The sequence below is a fragment of the Oenanthe melanoleuca genome, chromosome 4A, assembly GCF_029582105.1.
Source record: "Oenanthe melanoleuca isolate GR-GAL-2019-014 chromosome 4A, OMel1.0, whole genome shotgun sequence".
NCBI classification, from domain to species: Eukaryota; Metazoa; Chordata; class Aves; order Passeriformes; family Muscicapidae; genus Oenanthe; species Oenanthe melanoleuca.
The window spans coordinates 13181219-13190975 of record NC_079338.1 but is presented as its reverse complement, the minus strand read 5'-3'; the positions used below and the strand labels follow the sequence as shown (position 1 = coordinate 13190975).

General features: G+C 48.9%; 1 long non-coding RNA gene across 1 annotated transcript; it reads left to right on the top strand.

Moving 5' to 3' along the window:
- Positions 1 to 398: 398 nt before the first annotated feature.
- Positions 399 to 7825, top strand: LOC130253261 (uncharacterized). The gene is made up of 3 exons (XR_008840536.1): positions 399 to 421; positions 2018 to 2082; positions 4262 to 7825. It is a non-coding gene; the product is annotated as an uncharacterized LOC130253261 (long non-coding RNA).
- The last annotated feature ends 1932 nt before the right edge of the window (positions 7826 to 9757 follow it).

Here is a 9757-nt window from a genome sequence, read left to right as displayed (position 1 = left end):
GCAGCCCCTCACACCGGGCCGGGCTGTGTCCGCACACCGGGCCAGGCAGACCCGCAGCCCCTCACACCGGGCTGGGCTGTGTCCGCACACCGGCCCGGGCCCGCAGCCCCTCACATCGGGCCGGGCTGTGTCCGCACACCGGCCCAGGCAGACCCGCAGCCCCGCACACCGAGCCGGGCTGTGTCCGCACACCGGCCCAGGCGGGCCCACAGCTCCACGCACCGGGCCGTGCCGGGCCGGGCTATGTCCGCGCAGCCCCGCGCTCCCCGCCCCGCCCCGCTCCCGCCGCGCCCAGCCCGGCCCGGCCCGCCCCGGCGGGCGGCGCTGCGGCCGCCCCCGCTCCCAGCAGCCTTTGCAGCCGCCTACAATGAAATTTGCGAAGTTTTTTCGGTTTCGGCGCCATTTTCGAGTGGACTCGGAGGTGAGGAGGGAGGGCGGGCAGGGCGGCGGGGCCGGGGCGCGGCGGGGGGCGGCCGGCGCCCCGTGTGCCCCGCGGCCGCTGCGGGCGGCGCGGCCCGGCCCGGCCCGGCCCCGCGGGGCGCACACGCTTTGCGGGGCGCGGTGCGGGGGCTCGGCGGGACCCCCTCCGCCGCTGCCCCGTGGGCGGGGTCGCGCCGCTCCCCGCGGGGCACGGCCGGACACGGGCCCGGCCGAAACTTTCCGGGGTGGGAGAGGAGAGCAAAGAACTTAAAAAAAAAAACAAAACAACTCCCCAAACAACCCCCCCAAAAACTATTAAAAAAACTTTTTTTGTGGGGGGTGGGGAGCGCAGCGGCAGCCCCCCGGGGCGGCGCACAAAGGCGGCGCGGGGCCGGGGCCGGGGCCGGGCGCGGTGACAGCGGCGGCTCCGGGGGGCGGCGGGCGGGGCCCGGGCCGTTGGTGCGGGAGCGGAGCGCGGGGCCGGTTCCCACGTGGGTGCGGGGCGCCCCGCCGAACCCCCGCCTGCCTTTTCCTCACTGCTGGTTTTTTTTTTTTTTTTTTTAACCTCCACTATTAATAATTTTTTTTTTTTTTTTTCTTTTGAACCGCGCCCGCCCCCCGCAGGTGGGGCTCGGGGTTGATTTTTTTTTTTTTTTAATTTTTTTTTTTTTCCCCCCGTTTCCCTCTTTTTTTAAAGTGAACGCGGGGAACCCGCGGGCTGTGCCGGCTCGGCGCGGAGTCTGCGCGCCCCCGCACGTAGAAAATAGTTTGATACATTTAAAAAATAAGTGCTAGTTTAACCAAAGAATAATTCGCCGAAATAATTTTAAAGTGCAATTGGCAGCCAGCTTTTGCTTTTTTTTTTTTTTTTTTTTTTTTTTCCTTTTCCCCTCGCTGGTTGCTCGCTTTGTACAGGAAATTTGAATATCCTGGCAAGGGCCAGCTTCCCAGGGCAGCCTCGCAGCGCTTTGGGAGCGGCAGTGATGGAGCAACACGCAAAGCGCGGGGACTTTTCCCTCTGTAATTGATCCTATGTACAATATTTTTCCCGTATGTGCATCAGGTATATAAAGACAATTTTTTTGCGTTTGGAGAGTGAGTTTTCCAAGGTTAAATCATTAATTGATCTCCCCAAAAACCAGAAATTCTGCTTGTGTGTTGTATGCGTGTTAAGTGTAGGTGAGGGACCATCTGCCAAGTTTCATCATCTTCTGTTCTGAAGAAATCCAAAGAACTCACCAGCAACTGCAAAAGTCTGTATTTGGTTAATCGACTTTGGTGGGAAATACAGTAAAAGTGAGCTGCTAATGCAGTAAACGTTTATTAAATATGAGGGAAGCTTTAAGTAATGCTTCAGGCAAACTGACCCAAATCTAAAGAGGAAAAAAAAAAGTCAGTGTGCTTGTTATATTTTGGATTATTGTTCATCTGACCAAAAAAAGAAATAGATTTTTTTTGTTTTTTTCCTGTTCTTAACGAATAAACTTTATAGGAATCGGGCTTCCAGATCTGACCCTTGTTGTTCAGAAGTGGATGAGATGACAATGCTAAAACTTGGAAGTAACAAAAAGCATCATACTTTTCTTCTCCTCAGCAGTGTTGAGAAAAAAAACTGTGGATCCTCGAATTTTACTGTGGATTTTACTGGTTTTCTGGAGTGCTGTAAGTTGAAGTCTTGTCCCGCAGGCCTTTCCAAGCACCCGGTGCCACTGACACCCCCTCGGTAAACACAGCTGATCCTGCTGGTAACAATGTTGGGCTCGAGTTTCACACCGAAAGAAATTAACGAATTCATTTTTGGCGTTATTTGAATCTGCCCTTTGTAGCTGCAGTTTGGTTTCGGGTGTTCGGCCCCACCTCGGAGCGCGTCGATGCCGTGTGGTTTAGGTTTAGCGCGGGCAAGGAAAACGTGCTGGGGTTTGTATGAACTGTGTGCTGCCTCCCTGACTCTTTCACGGGCAAATTAGTGAGGGAAAAAAACTATTTTTGATGAAGCATGTGAGGAACGACCCAACTCTCTCACAGCTTCAAGAACAGGGAGGAAATACATTTTCTGTGTTCATTTTGTGAGTCCTGGCTGGGCAGAGCAGCAGGTTTGGGTGATGGGGAGATGCTCTGTGGGTGCATGAAATGAAATGAAAGTTCCCCCTGCTCAGGCTCCTTCCCAGCCACTTCTCCCTCTCCTGCAGGCAGCTCCTGCCGGGAGCAGCAGAGTGGAGCCGTGTGGTGGCTGTCGATCAAGCACCCGCTCTGATCACGGCTATTGGCCACATCTGTAAATATTCGGACGTGACTTTTGTTGAAACCTCCTTGTTCAAAGGGAGGCAGCAACGAAAGTGTTGGGATTTCTCAGAGCCAGGCAGATATGAAGTGTTCTGGTGGTGTTACTCACACCCTTATTTTCGTTTTGTCACCGTAGTTTTGCCTCGCTAACGAGTGTCTGGGACCTTCAGCTGTAATGAGATGATTTACTTTAGTCCTTTTGTAAAATAAGAAATGCTTTTTTCCCTCTGTTGTTTCAGATGAGAACAATGACTTTAGGATTTGTTTGTGCATGTCTCCTAGAAAACTGTTGGATAGCAGAGCTGGGGTTTTTGTTCCTTTTTTTTTTTCTTTCTATATATAGGAAATGCTTAATATTTACTTGTCTTTGAGTTCACCTAGCCCTGAAGTGTATGGGTCAGTAAAGGTTCTGTATGCAAATCTGTCCTGTCATGGGCTCCTTTATTTATTTCCTTTCCTTTCCCATGGCTCTCCTTCTCACATTTTTTCCCTTCTCTTTTTTTTTTTCTGGTTAGTGTCAGTGGGGACGGATGAGGTTGTATTTTAAGGGAATCCAGTATTTCAGAGGGAATTTGTTTTGGTTTTGTGTGTGTTAGGGATTGGAGCGGGGGGGGGGGGTGTTTTTTACTTAATTGCCCAATATACTTTGGCAAGCCAAAGTTGCATTGTTTTGTGAATTGTATTAATGGTTTTCTGCATGTTCAGATTCCCCAGTTATTTGGGGGATTTAATTAAACCTGTGTAGGTGGCTGGCTTACGTAGATGACAGGTAGAAGTTTCTATTTCTAGAAGGAGCTGGTGCACACACTGGGTGTGGAGCTCCTGGCAGCAGAAGGGCTGTTGCAGTGCTTTTGCATGGAGGTGGAGCTTTTGGGGCAGTTCTTCCCATGTCTGGGGTTACCAGTAAGCTGGACAGCCCTGTTCCTGGCTCTGGTGGGGTGCTGCTTGGAAGTTGAAGGAATTCCTGGGGTGCTGCCCCTACCTGACAGTGAGAGAGGGCACTTGTGGTGCCACCACAAAAACATCAACCCCCAAACAGCCTCTCTGCATCTTACCTCCTGTCCTAGGGCTGGTTTATCATCTAAACCAGCATAATTAAGATGTTTCATTTGCTTCTGGTCTGCCAGAACCAGTGAAGTTATTCTTGCTGCTGTTTCAGGGAGGAAGGTGCTGGCCATGGATGTGCTCAATGGCTTTCCCACCTGCCCAGAGCTGCCCCTGGTTTTTCTGGCTCATCCCTCCTTGTTGTACAGCACCTGGGTTATGATTAGTGTGCCTTAGATGTCATTGCCCAGAGTCACACTGAGCCAATGGTGCCAGTGGCCCCAGCTGCAGGCATGGGGAGGATGGAGAGAGGAGGGATGTAGTTAGTCTGCTGCATAGTCTGCCCTATGTGGAGCTGAAAACTTGATTTATTTAGTTTTTTCTTCTCTAATTTTAAAAATACTTGTACCTGTCTGTGCCTTGGAAGGAGACCTTCCCAAGTCCCCTGGTCCCCCTCCTGGAGTTGCCTCTCTCTGCCAGCACCTCTCAAACACTTTTTGTTGTTGCTTTGTAGCTCCCACTGAAGCAGTGATCTGATTGAGTCCAGAGCTGATGTGCCTGTGTTCAGAGGTGAGTTGGGAAGGTAAGCTCATGTCCCACCTGCTCCAAAATACCTGCAGCATCTGCATCCCTCTGGGTAAATGCAGGTCCCTCTGACACACATATCCCTTCCTGACTACTGCAGGTAGTACCTTGGACACATTCAGGTGAACTCAAATTACCCTGTTCAGCTGCCAATTTCTGATTTGAGTTTCCAAAGCACAAACTAAAGAAGCCAGACTGGCAGATGGGATAATTCAAACATGGAACTTTTTATTGTGTAAAATATTGATGCTGTCATGTCATAAACATGCATATTTTCTCAGATACGTATTTCCCTGCCTGTCCCAAATTTCCAGTTGCCCAATACTTGGTGTGACTGTTGATTTTCCCTCTGTGCTAGAGGCTGGTGGAGGTGTATTGAGCCCTTGCTTTGAAAAGTCCTCTTTACTGAAGAGAGCTCTTGCCCTTTTTGTTGAACTAAGCAAAAGTCTGGTTTATATAAATATAAAAACATTAATTAAAATGTGAACCTCAAACACCATCAAAATGGATTCTAAAGCAGAACCTGTTTGCTGTTGCTTTTTTCTTTTGGATTCATTTGAAGAGATGAAAGAAATAAGATTGCACAGGTACAGTCAAGTAAAACTTTGTTACAGAAGTAATTAATGGTAATAATATGTGGGGGGTGTGATTTAGCTCAGCACTGGGTACATGTTTGCTTTGCAGCAAGTAGCAGCTGCTCATTAGGGAGTTGGCCCTGGTGCTGTCAGTGTTGAGGACACTGAAGTGGTGAAAATATACTGCTTTTTTGTTGGCAAATATTTGATTTCAAATTTGGAATCGCTTGGCACGGGTCACAAGAGCTTTTGAAATTCCTATTTTTCAGTTTGCTCAAGAGGCAGGGACTCGGTGGCACATTGGGCATGAGGGGATGGCACAAGAATTCAAACCCAAGGCCTCATTTCTGACATTGTTCAGGTTTTTTTTGTGATGCTGCTTTTTAAGAAAATGAATTGAAGGAAGTTGTCACATAACTGGGGGGAGGGGGAGGGTAGGTTGAAAGGAAATACAAAAAATATCAGTCTGTTTGCACTGTGCAGCCCAGGCAGGCTGGTGTGTCAGAGCCACTGGCAGCTGCCTTCTGCAGGGCTGCAGCCCCTCCCTGCCCTGGTACAGCCAGGGAATGTGGTGAACTTCCAGACATCTTCAATTTCTGGTCATATAAGGTTTGTCCATTCACATTGTAAATAAGCATCATTTAAAATTTTTTAAAATAAGGATTTTTTTCACATATCTCAAAAGTGAAATTGAGCTGAATGAAAGTATTTTAAGGAGAATTTAATAGGTTTCAATTGTTGAAATCTGAATTTATTTATCTGAAATGTTAACATTATGACTTCTGGAAAATCCTTGATAGTCAGTGTCCCCTAAGAAAAGTACAAGGTAATATTTCCCCACAAACCAGTTGAAAGGGTTGGGAAGTTCTTCACTCTACGGTAGCAAAGGCAACAGATCTACTGGATCTGAAATATGTTATTTTTTGGGACCCAATACTAAATGTGGTTTGGGGCGGGGGGAGCAGTTAATTTCTGACCTTGTTTCTGAAACTGGTTTGTTTGCACTGTATAACTGCTTGTTCTCTTATAGTTACAGACTGACTGATAGCCCCTGTGAAGAAAATAACCCCTGTCCTGTGGTGGTAATGCATGCATGTTAAATGTCTTCATTGTAGAGTGTTCTTCACTTCTTTATATCATAGTTTTTTTAAAAAATTACATACATATATATATTCAAAATACCATTTGGAATGTCAACATTCAGTGGGCTTTGAGGAGATGTAGCAGCACATCATGGTTTGTAGGGACAAGGAGATACAGACCATTCTGGGCTGCCTCATTACCTCAAGGATAAGACAAGAAAGTGAGCTTCTGGTTATCATAGATGTGGAAGCTAACACATTGCCATGTATCTCATTAGCTCAGGTATGTGTAGACACGTTCTCTTGGTGCTTGTACTGTGCACATCCTTTGCAGCTACAAATCCATCCCCTGTGAGCTCGTGTGTCTGGCCCTGCAGCCAGGAAGGACTAGTAGCTCCTTTTTGTTCTCCAACATGGCCATGACCACATCCTATTCCATATCTACCCCTCAGCCATTGCTCCTTTCCCTGGCAAAGGATGGGGCAGGGGCCCCTTGCCTGTGTTTGGGGCAGGGAGGGTCTGGAGGCCGTGCAGAGCTGTCAGCAGTGCTCTAGCAGCACGTAAATACTGGAGTTTGGGATTGCCTGTTGCTCTCCAGTATTGCATTGCTGCTTTAGTGAGGCTGGAAATCAGTCCCTGCTGCAGGAGGGGCTCTGGCTCTGGGGGTCCCTGTGTGGCACCCCCACAGTGCTGGGGGCTCCTGGCTCCCCCCCAATAAACCACTGCGGAGGCAGCAACCCACGAGGGCCGGTGTCGTCAATGGGGCAGGGCAGGCTGCACCCCAGCACTGCTGCTGGGTGCCCCAGCCAGGGGTGGAGGGGCAGGGGGCACTGCCTGGGGGCAGGAGATGGTGATGAGCCCTTCCTGGGTTCTGGGGGAGGGAGCACCTGGGGCAGTGCTGGCCCCTGGGTGCACTCAGAACCTGGGGAGGGGGTGTGGGGGACAGTGGGGGTGCAAGGGCTGGGGGGGACCAGAGCTTCAATGGCTGAGAGGGAGGGACACCCACTGTGCCTGGGGAAGCCTTGCTGCAGGAGGATCATCTTTCCCCAAATTGCTTCAGGATACCCCAGCTCAGGCACAGCTGGTGGGGGCTGCCAGTGGCAGCAGCATCTGGCACCACTTGGGCTGGGGTGGAGAGTTTGGGCCACCTGAGGAAGTGCCTGCAGCTCCACCACTGCAGCAATGAGCTCCTCCAGTGCCCCACAGTGAAAGGCTTTTCCTTAGCATTACACCTCTTCAAGCTTCCAAACCCAGCTGGAATAGGAGTCAGGGATGCTCCTGGGAGGGGCTGGGGTGGTGCCTGCCTGGTCAAGATTCATCTGCTGTGGTGTGAATGAGCTTGTGGGTCCTGCCAGTGATGCTGCATTGTTAACAGCCCCACTCCAGGTGGTTGTGAATTCCAGAACATTTGTTTTTTCAGCTATATTCAGGAATTAGTAAATGACAGTAATTAGTAAATTAGTTGTAGGGCAGGGGAAAATGCTTTTGCTGATTTGCAGCTTCAATCCCCACTCCTGCTCTGTGCAGGGAGTGTTGGCACAAAGCACCCCTGGAGCACAAATGTCTCTGGCGTGGGGAGGTGCAAGGGGGATGAGTGGGGAGGAGCAGCTTTTAAAAGCCTCTGCCCTCAGAGGGGCAAACTCACAATGTTTGGGCACACAGCTGATGCATTCTAAACCAGACACTGGTATTCCACTTGTGTCTAAAATGGTTCATTCCCACTCTCAACAAGTCAAGCCATTAATAGCCATGTGCCATACTGCTTTCCCTCAGGAAAAGGGCTTGAGTGACCTGGTTAACAGGGAAATCGATCAATAAAGTTGGTAATTGTCTGCACATTTATATTCATTTTGCGTCTTTTTTTTTCTAAGAAAAGTTTCTACTCCTATTTATAGGTGGAGTGAATGATTTGAAATTTCTTTTGCTTTATTTGGGCTGTTTCTGTTATGGTTTGGTTTTTACTCAGGTAGAAAAAGACATTTTCACCGTGTTCACAAACTGAAGATTCCTGCTAAAACTGCTTTCAGCTGTCAGTCTCCTGCAGGATCAAAATGGGAGTAATGGGAGAGCAGAAGCATTGCTGAGTTTGTGGAGCAGTGAGCACAAATAAAATATAAAGTAATGGATTGCAGGGGACAGAGCAATGCACCCCTGGAGGAGGCTGTGCAGGGTGGCAGCAGCAGAGGCTGTGGCAGTGCTGGATGTGCCATAACTGGGGCACGGGGATGTCAGCAGGGCTGGGGCTGCAGGACAGGGCTCTGCAGCTGCCTGGCTTCCAGCACCTGTGTGTCCCCACACTGCTCCAGATACTTCAGGATATTTCCAGTTGTTAATACAGAAAGTCCAGGGGGCAGACATCCAGCTGTGCTTTTCTCTCTGTCTTTTTCTTTCCCCAAGATGTAGAATTTTGCCTTTGACACAAGTGTAAGTTGATTTCCTTGCTGCATTTGAGAAAAAACCACTTGGAATAAAAAGCACTAAATGCCTTTGCAGAGCATCCCTGGGCTAACCAGTCTCCCACAGACCCAACTCTTGAGGCATCTGCAGAGGGGCAGCAGCACAGGCAAAACAGCCTGGACAAACTCTGTAGGATAAGGCAAGATGTGTTTTTTTGTTTAAATGTGAAATTTGCTGCATCAGGAATGCATGTGACTACTGTAGAGGAAAGGTCTCTGAGTTCCCTCAGTAGTTCTTGCTGTGATTTTATAAACAAGCTGGAAGGCAGAAGTTCCCTGTGGTAAGTAAATACGTGCAGCACATCATCACACCACATGGCTGCTGGGCTTAGAAGATTGTCATTAAGTCTCTAATTCACACATTTCTACACCAATCTTCATGTTTAAAAAATTTCCCCAGACCAGAACTCTCCTACTACGTACTAAGACTGAGATTATGTTGCTCTGCTCACAGTACCAGGTACCTCTATTAGAGGTGGGAGTCAAATGAGGTGTTGCAGATTCCTGTAAACACTGGAAAAGCAACCCAAAAAGCCACCTTATCTACCTTCAGCGTTTTTCTGTTCATCTCCTTTGATGCTGAAGGAATTTTTGGCAAAGGTTGGCAGCTCATTGTGGTATCCAGCACTATCTTGCTTTTCTTGCACGTCTTGCCCACCCACCTCATCTGCTTTTCCTGAGCTCACATCCAGCGTGTTGGGAGCCAGGACTGGCTTTGGCAGGTGTTTGTGCAGTGCTTTGCACAGCAGCAACTCCCAGTGCCTGATATTAATGACTTCAGGTCTTGCTCTTTGCACTGCAGAGACCTTTCATGTGTCTCTGCCTGTGGGGTAGGAGACCCTGGCTGGGTACCCAGCTGCCCCCAGCACAAAAAAAAAAATCGGGTTAAATTAGATGTGGCAGGTATCAGCCACATGACAAAACAGAAGCCAGCTCACCTCTCCCGTGAGGGTTTGCCAAATGATGGCTCTGACACCCTGATGGCACAGTGGTTCCTGGCAAAAAAGCTCACCAAATGGAAGAAAAACACAAATTCAGGTATTTTATTTTCTGAAGCAAAGTGTAAGGCGTTGTTCTCTGCAGTTTTTCATGTAAACCCATCCTTGTGGCTCAATAACAGGATACTGAAAGTTACTCAAACTGTGATTCAAGCAGAGCATACATTCATTTATAAACTATCCAGAGTGAGTTCTCATACCATATAATCTGAGAGAAAACAGCTTCCCCCTCATACTGAAAAGAAATTGAATGTGCTTGACTGCCGGGTAAGGTCTGATGGCCAGGAAGGGACTGGAGGTGTGGAAGATGCAGC